The sequence below is a fragment of the Ursus americanus genome, chromosome 20, assembly GCF_024610735.1.
Source record: "Ursus americanus isolate L20-20 chromosome 20, mUrsAme1.1.p, whole genome shotgun sequence".
NCBI lineage: Eukaryota > Metazoa > Chordata > Mammalia > Carnivora > Ursidae > Ursus > Ursus americanus.
In genome coordinates this window covers 2,172,993-2,181,788 of record NC_142146.1, presented here as the reverse complement: position 1 = coordinate 2,181,788, position 8,796 = coordinate 2,172,993, and the positions used below count along the sequence as shown (strand labels likewise).

Genomic DNA, 8,796 nt, shown 5'->3' with positions numbered 1-8,796 from the left:
TGAGAGAGAGTGAGTGAGAGCACAAACAGGTGAGAGGGGCAGACCCTTGCTGAGCAGGAAGCCCCATCCGGGACTTGATCCCAGGACCCTGCGGTCCTGACTTCAGCTGAAGGCAGATGGTTCACTGACTGAGCCACTCAGGCACCCCTCCCCGCATCTTTCTTGAGCAGCACCACCAATACGCTGACAGGTACTCTGTGTCCTTCTAGATGTGACTGATGATGGTGCTGTCTGGTCCTGGCTTTATCAGAGGATCACAGAGGAGGAGGGCCTGCCTCTTGCCAAGGTGAGCTTGCCTGTCTATCCCCGAGGAACAAATGTTGCTTTCTGGGTTTCTTTCCAATCAAATTCAGATGAAATTCAGACAATATACTCTGTGTTAGCGAGTTGAACATAATACTAAAACAAAAATCATTTTCCTAATGTCAACTGCTTGTATATGGAAATGAAATTATTTTTATATACCGATTTTATATAAAAAGCTATATATACTTTTGAGATTCTACATATGTAATTTCCCTGGTGGGGAGAGCATTGAGTGGTTGTCTCTGCCAACCGTTAGCTGATTCGAGAGGACATTTGGCATTGGCGACACTAAACGTGGTTCTAAACGCTGTGGTAGGATCCTGTCCCTCAGTAACACTTTCTCCTGCTTGGATGAAGCATTTTGTAGTCACTGTCCTGAATGGACTGGACAGACATGTCCCCCAGGAAAAACAACTTCCTAAGGCATCCAGTTCACTTACTTTGGGGTCATTGGACTCAACCACTGTATTCCATCTGGGTTCCTAAAGTCATTGAGGGAAATAAAGCTCATGCAGACAGACAGTGTGTAGCATGACCTGGGGCTCACGGTGTCCTCTTTTCTGTACCTGCAGGGGACAGGAGCATCCGGTGAATGCGGTACGTATTCTGGAATCAGCCTCTTCCTGAGACAAAACTCTAGATGTTAATGCAGGTGGGGCATCCTTGCAATCCTCAGTCTGGCGAGCCGCCCTGACTGGGTTGTGGGGGTGTGGTGGACAGGAGATTTCCCAGGTGAAAAAGTGTGTCCATGTGTCTACAGTCCTAGGAAGCCATTGTATTCCCTGTGTGTGGTGTGGGTGTGTGTGCGTGAGGCTTGGTGTTGGGGTGTCTTTTGTGGCTCTATGTGGTGTGATTGTGAGTGTGTGTGTGTGTGAGAGAGAGAGAGAGAGAGAGAGAGAGAGAGGGACAAAGACAGATAGAAAGACAGAGAGACATAGACAGAGAGACAAAGACAGAGAAAGAGAGAGATGACCAAGAAAGAGAGAGAGACAGAGAGGGGGAGAGAGAGAGAGAAAGGTGTTTCTCCAGGAGATATGTCAGACAGATACTGCATGATGTCACCCTTCTCCAAAGCCATGTTATCACACTGCGCACTTTAGAGCCTTACTGCAGTGGGTGGCCCAGCATGGGCTCTTCAGTCCATGCTTGGAAACCAGCTGGCTCCATACACCCCAGCCTCGTGTCCATATCAAGCAATATTCCATGAATATTCTTGAGCAACAAGAGGAATGTGCTGACGGGTACTCTGTGTCCTAGATACCTTGGAGGAAGACATGGATCCCATCAAAGGAGACAGCGCCGGTGGCAAACCTCTTGCCATGGTGAGCTACAAGTTCTCTGTCCGAGGAACAGATGTTGCTTTCTTGGTTTCTTTCCAATCAAATTCAGATGAAATTCAGACAGTATGCTCTGTGTTGGCGAGTTGAACATAATACTAAAACAAAAATCATTTTCCTAATGTCAACTGCTTGTATATGGAAATGAAAATATTTTTATATACAGATTTTATGTAAAAAGCTATATATACTTTTGAGATTCTACATATGTAATTTCCCTGGTGGGAAGAGCATTGAGTGGTTGTCTCTGCCAACCGTTAGCTGATTCGAGAGGACATTTAGCATTGGCGACACCAAACGTGGCTCTAAACGCTGTGGTAGGATCCTGTCCCTCAGTAACCCTTTCTCCTGCTTGGATGAAGCATTTTGTAGTCACCGTCCTGAATGGACTGGACAGACATGTCCCCCAGGAAAAACAACTTCCTAAGGCATCCAGTTCACTTACTTTGGGGTCATTGGACTCAACCACTGTGTTCCATCTGGGTTCCTAAAGTCATTGAGGGAAATAGGCTCACACAGACAGACAGTGTGTAGCATGACCTGGGGCTCACGGTGTCCTCTTTTCTGTACCTGCAGGGGACAGAAGCATCCAGTGAATGCGGTACGTATTCTGGAATCAGCCTCTTCCTGAGACAAAACTCTAGATGTTAATGCAGGTGGGGCATCCTTGCAATCCTCAGTCTGGCGAGCCGCCCTGATTGGGTTGTGGGGGTGTGGTGGACAGGAGATTTCCCAGGTGAAAAAGTGTGTCCATGTGTCTACAGTCCTAGGACGCCATTGTATTCCCTGTGTGTGGTGTGGGTGTGTGTGCGTGAGGCTTGGTGTTGGGGTGTCTTTTGTGGCTCTATGTGGTGTGATTGTGAGTGTGTGTGTGTGTGTGTGAGAGAGAGAGAGAGAGAGAGGGACAAAGACAGATAGAAAGACAGAGAGACATAGACAGAGAGACAAAGACAGAGAAAGAGAGAGATGACCAAGAGAGAGAGAGAGACAGAGAGGGGGAGAGAGAGAGAGAAAGGTGTTTCTCCAGGAGATATGTCAGACAGATACTGCATGATGTCACCCTTCTCCAAAGCCATGTTATCACACTGCGCACTTTAGAGCCTTACTGCACTGGGTGGCCCAGCATGGGCTCTTCAGTCCATGCTTGGAAACCAGCTGGCTCCATACACCCCAGCCTCGTGTCCATATCCAGCAACATTCCATGAATATTCTTGAGCAACAAAAGGAATGTGCTGACGGGTACTCTGTGTCCTAGATGCCTTGGAGGAAGACATGGATCCCATCAAAGGAGACAGCACCGGAGGCACACCTCTCGCAATGGTGAGCTAGAAGTTCTTTGTCCGAGGAACAGATGTTGCTTTCTTCGTTTCTTTCCAATCAAATTCAGATAAAATCAGACAATATATATTTGGGATTATACATATAGATCTCATATAATTTTTCTTTTTGGGAGAGCATGGAGTGGTTGTCTCTGCCAACTGTTAGCTGATCGAGAAGACATTTACCATTGGCAACACCAAACATGGTTCTAAACGTTGTGGTAGGATCCTGTCCCTCAGTAACACTTTCTCCTGCTTGGATGAAGCATTTTGTAGTCACCGTCCTGAATGGACTGGACAGACATGTCCCCCAGGAAAAACAACTTCCTAAGGCATCCAGTTCACTTACTTTGGGGTCGTTGGACTCAACCACTGTGTTCCATCAGGGTTCCTAAAGTCATTGAGGGAAATAGAGCTCATTCAGACAGACAGTGTGTAGCATGACCTGAGCCTCACGCTGTCTTCTTTTCTGTACCTGCAGGGGACACCATCAACCACCACCAGCGAGAGTGGTACGTATTCTGGTATCAGCCTCTTCCTGAGACAAAACTCTAGATGTTAATGCAGGTGGGGCATCCTTGCAATCCTCAGTCTGGCGAGCCGCCCTGATTGGGTTGTGGGGGTGTGGTGGACAGGAGATTTCCCAGGTGAATAAGTGTGTCCATGTGTCTACAGTCCTAGGAAGCCATTGTATTCCCTGTGTGTGGTGTGGGTGTGTGTGCGTGAGGCTTGGTGTTGGGGTGTCTTTTGTGGCTCTATGTGGTGTGATTGTGAGTGTGTGTGTGTGTGTGTGTGAGAGAGAGAGAGAGAGAGAGAGGGACAAGGACAGATAGAAAGACAGAGAGACATAGACAGAGAGACAAAGACAGAGAAAGAGAGAGATGACCGAGAAAGAGAGAGAGACAGAGAGGGGGAGAGAGAGAGAGAAAGGTGTTTCTCCAGGAGATATGTCAGACAGATACTGCATGATGTCACCCTTCTCCAAAGCCATGTTATCACACTGCGCACTTTAGAGCTTTACTGCAGTGGGTGGCCCAGCATGGGCTCTTCAGTCCATGCTTGGAAACCAGCTGGCTCCATACACCCCAGCCTCGTGTCCATATCAAGCAATATTCCATGAATATTCTTGAGCAACAAGAGGAATGTGCTGACGGGTACTCTGTGTCCTAGATACCTTGGAGGAAGACATGGATCCCATCAAAGGAGACAGCGCCGGAGGCACACCTCTTGCCATGGTGAGCTACAAGTTCTCTGTCCGAGGAACAGATGTTGCTTTCTTGGTTTCTTTCCAATCAAATTCAGATGAAATTCAGACAGTATGCTCTGTGTTGGCGAGTTGAACATAATACTAAAACAAAAATCATTTTCCTAATGTCAACTGCTTGTATATGGAAATGAAAATATTTTTATATACAGATTTTATGTAAAAAGCTATATATACTTTTGAGATTCTACATATGTAATTTCCCTGGTGGGAAGAGCATTGAGTGGTTGTCTCTGCCAACCGTTAGCTGATTCGAGAGGACATTTAGCATTGGCGACACCAAACGTGGCTCTAAACGCTGTGGTAGGATCCTGTCCCTCAGTAACCCTTTCTCCTGCTTGGATGAAGCATTTTGTAGTCACCGTCCTGAATGGACTGGACAGACATGTCCCCCAGGAAAAACAACTTCCTAAGGCATCCAGTTCACTTACTTTGGGGTCGTTGGACTCAACCACTGTGTTCCATCTGGGTTCCTAAAGTCATTGAGGGAAATAGGCTCACACAGACAGACAGTGTGTAGCATGACCTGGGGCTCACGGTGTCCTCTTTTCTGTACCTGCAGGGGACAGGAGCATCCGGTAAATGCGGTACGTATTCTGGAATCAGCCTCTTCCTGAGACAAAACTCTAGATGTTAATGCAGGTGGGGCATCCTTGCAATCCTCAGTCTGGCGAGCCGCCCTGATTGGGTTGTGGGGGTGTGGTGGACAGGAGATTTCCCAGGTGAAAAAGTGTGTCCATGTGTCTACAGTCCTAGGACGCCATTGTATTCCCTGTGTGTGGTGTGGGTGTGTGTGCGTGAGGCTTGGTGTTGGGGTGTCTTTTGTGGCTCTATGTGGTGTGATTGTGAGTGTGTGTGTGTGTGTGTGAGAGAGAGAGAGAGAGAGAGAGGGACAAAGACAGATAGAAAGACAGAGAGACATAGACAGAGAGACAAAGACAGAGAAAGAGAGAGATGACCAAGAGAGAGAGAGAGACAGAGAGGGGGAGAGAGAGAGAGAAAGGTGTTTCTCCAGGAGATATGTCAGACAGATACTGCATGATGTCACCCTTCTCCAAAGCCATGTTATCACACTGCGCACTTTAGAGCCTTACTGCAGTGGGTGGCCCAGCATGGGCTCTTCAGTCCATGCTTGGAAACCAGCTGGCTCCATACACCCCAGCCTCGTGTCCATATCAAGCAATATTCCATGAATATTCTTGAGCAACAAGAGGAATGTGCTGACGGGTACTCTGTGTCCTAGATACCTTGGAGGAAGACATGGATCCCATCAAAGGAGACAGCGCCGGTGGCAAACCTCTTGCCATGGTGAGCTACAAGTTCTCTGTCCGAGGAACAGATGTTGCTTTCTTGGTTTCTTTCCAATCAAATTCAGATGAAATTCAGACAGTATGCTCTGTGTTGGCGAGTTGAACATAATACTAAAACAAAAATCATTTTCCTAATGTCAACTGCTTGTATATGGAAATGAAAATATTTTTATATACAGATTTTATGTAAAAAGCTATATATACTTTTGAGATTCTACATATGTAATTTCCCTGGTGGGAAGAGCATTGAGTGGTTGTCTCTGCCAACCGTTAGCTGATTGAGAGGACATTTACCATTGGCGACACCAAACATGGTTCTAAACGTTGTGGTAGGATCCTGTCCCTCAGTAACACTTTCTCCTGCTTGGATGAAGCATTTTGTAGTCACCGTCCTGAATGGACTGGACAGACATGTCCCCCAGGAAAAACAACTTCCTAAGGCATCCAGTTCACTTACTTTGGGGTCGTTGGACTCAACCACTGTGTTCCATCTGGGTTCCTAAAGTCATTGAGGGAAATAAAGCTCATTCAGACAGACAGTGTGTAGCATGACCTGAGCCTCACGCTGTCCTCTTTTCTGTACCTGCAGGTGTCACCATCAACCACCACCAGCGAGAGTGGTACGTATTCTGGTATCAGCCTCTTCCTTAGATAAAACTCTAGATGTTAATGCAGGTGGGGCATCCTTGCAATCCTCAGTCTGGCGAGCTGCCCTGATTGGGTTGTGGGGGTGTGGTGTACAGGAGATTTCCCAGGTGAAAAAGTGTGTCCATGTGTCTACAGTCCTAGGAAGCCATTGTATTCCCTGTGTGTGGTGTGGGTGTGTGTGCATGAGGCTTGGGGTTGGGGTGTCTTTTGTGGCTCTATGTGGTGTGATTGTGAGTGTGTGATTGTGTGGGAGACAGGGAGACACTGACACAGACAGAGAGATGCACAGAGTTAGAGGGAGAGATGGAAAGAGTGAGAGAGAGATTGCATATGTCTCCAGGAGGTGTATCCCACTGCCACTGCACAATTCCCATTGTCCACATTCTCAATAAAAAAAAAAAAAGAAAAAAGAAAGAAAGAAAAGAAAAGAGAAGAAAAGACAAGACAAGACGAGATAAAGAAATCTCATCACAGCACACACATTATAGCTTTATTACCGCGGTAGGCCCAGAGGGGCGTTCAGCTCATGCCTGGGAACCAAATGCCTCCATATGCTCTAACCCCATTCATAGAGAGCAATACACCTCGAGGCATTCTTTTTTTTTTTTAAGATTTTATTTATTTGAGAGAGAGTGAGTGAGAGCACAAACAGGTGAGAGGGGCAGAGGGAGAGAGAAAAGCAGACCCTTGCTGAGCAGGAAGCCCCATCCAGGACTCGATCCCAGGACCCTGCAGTCCTGACTTGAGCTGAAGGCAGATGGTTCACTGACTGAGCCACTCAGGCGCCCCTCCCCGCATCTTTCTTGAGCAGCACCACCAATACGCTGACAGGTACTCTGTGTCCTTCTAGATGTGACTGATGATGGCGCTGTCTGGTCCTGGCTTTATCAGAGGATCACAGAGGAGGAGGGCCTGCCTCTTGCCAAGGTGAGCTTGCCTGTCTATCCCCGAGGAACAAATGTTGCTTTCTGGGTTTCTTTCCAATCAAATTCAGATGAAATTCAGACAATATACTCTGTGTTGGCGAGTTGAACATAATACTAAAACAAAAATCATTTTCCTAATGTCAATTGCTTGTATATGGAAATGAAATTATTTTTATATACCGATTTTATGTAAAAAGCTATATATACTTTTGAGATTCTACATATGTAATTTCCCTGGTGGGGAGAGCGTTGAGTGGTTGTCTCTGCCAACCGTTAGCTGATTCGAGAGGACATTTAGCATTGGCGACACCAAACATGGCTCTAAACGCTGTGGTAGGATCCTGTCCCTCAGTAACCCTTTCTCCTGCTTGGATGAAGCATTTTGTAGTCACCGTCCTGAATGGACTGGACAGACATGTCCCCCAGGAAAAACAACTTCCTAAGGCATCCAGTTCACTTACTTTGGGGTCATTGGACTCAACCACTGTGTTTCATCTGGGTTCCTAAAGTCATTGAGGGAAATAAAGCTCATGCAGACAGACAGTGTGTAGCATGACCTGGGGCTCACGGTGTCCTCTTTTCTGTACCTGCAGGGGACAGGAGTATCCGGTGAATGTGGTACGTATTCTGGAATCAGCCTCTTCCTGAGGCAAAACTCTAGATGTTAATGCAGGTGGGGCATCCTTGCAATCCTCAGTCTGGCGAGCCGCCCTGATTGGGTTGTGGGGGTGTGGTGGACAGGAGATTTCCCAGGTGAAAAAGTGTGTCCATGTGTCTACAGTCCTAGGAAGCCATTGTATTCCCTGTGTGTGGTGTGGGTGTGTGTGCGTGAGGCTTGGTGTTGGGGTGTCTTTTGTGGCTCTATGTGGTGTGATTGTGAGTGTGTGTGTGTGTGTGCGTGTGTGTGTGTGTGAGAGAGAGAGAGACAAAAACAGATAGAAAGACAGAGAGACATAGACAGAGAGACAAAGACAGAGAAAGAGAGAGATGACCGAGAAAGAGAGACAGAGAGGGGGAGAGAGAGAGAGAAAGGTGTTTCTCCAGGAGATATGTCAGACAGATACTGCATGATGTCACCCTTCTCCAAAGCCATGTTATCACTCTGCGCACTTTAGAGCCTTACTGCACTGGGTGGCCCAGCAGGGGCACTTCAGTCCATGCTTCAAAACCAGCTGGCTCCATACACCCCAGCCTCGTGTCCATATCAAGCAATATTCCATGAATATTCTTGAGCAACAAGAGGAATGTGCTGACGGGTACTCTGTGTCCTAGATGCCTTGGAGGAAGACATGGATCCCATCGAAGGAGACAGCGCCGGAGGCACACCTCTCGCCATGGTCAGCTAGAAGTTCTTTGTCCGAGGAACAGATGTTGCTTTCTTGGTTTCTTTCCAATCAAATTCAGATGAAAATCAGACAATGTATATTTGGGATTATACATATAGATCTCATACAATTTTCCTTTTTGGGAGAGCATGGAGTGGTTGTCTCTGCCAACCGTTAGCTGATCGAGAGGACATTTACCATTGGCGACACCAAAAGTGGTTCTAAATGCTGTGGTAGGATCCTGTCCTTCAGTAACCCTTTCTCCTGCTTGGATGAAGCATTTTGTAGTCACCGTCCTGAATGGACTGGACAGACATGTCCCCCAGGAAAAACAACTTCCTAAGGCATCCAGTTCACTTAC

At 47.1% G+C, this 8,796-nt stretch overlaps 1 long non-coding RNA gene across 1 annotated transcript; it reads left to right on the top strand.

The window, feature by feature from the left end:
- The first annotated feature begins 226 nt into the window (after positions 1 to 226).
- Positions 227 to 2,952, top strand: LOC148108354 (uncharacterized). The gene is made up of 3 exons (XR_015727945.1): positions 227 to 286; positions 879 to 903; positions 2,899 to 2,952. It is a non-coding gene; the product is annotated as an uncharacterized LOC148108354 (long non-coding RNA).
- The last annotated feature ends 5,844 nt before the right edge of the window (positions 2,953 to 8,796 follow it).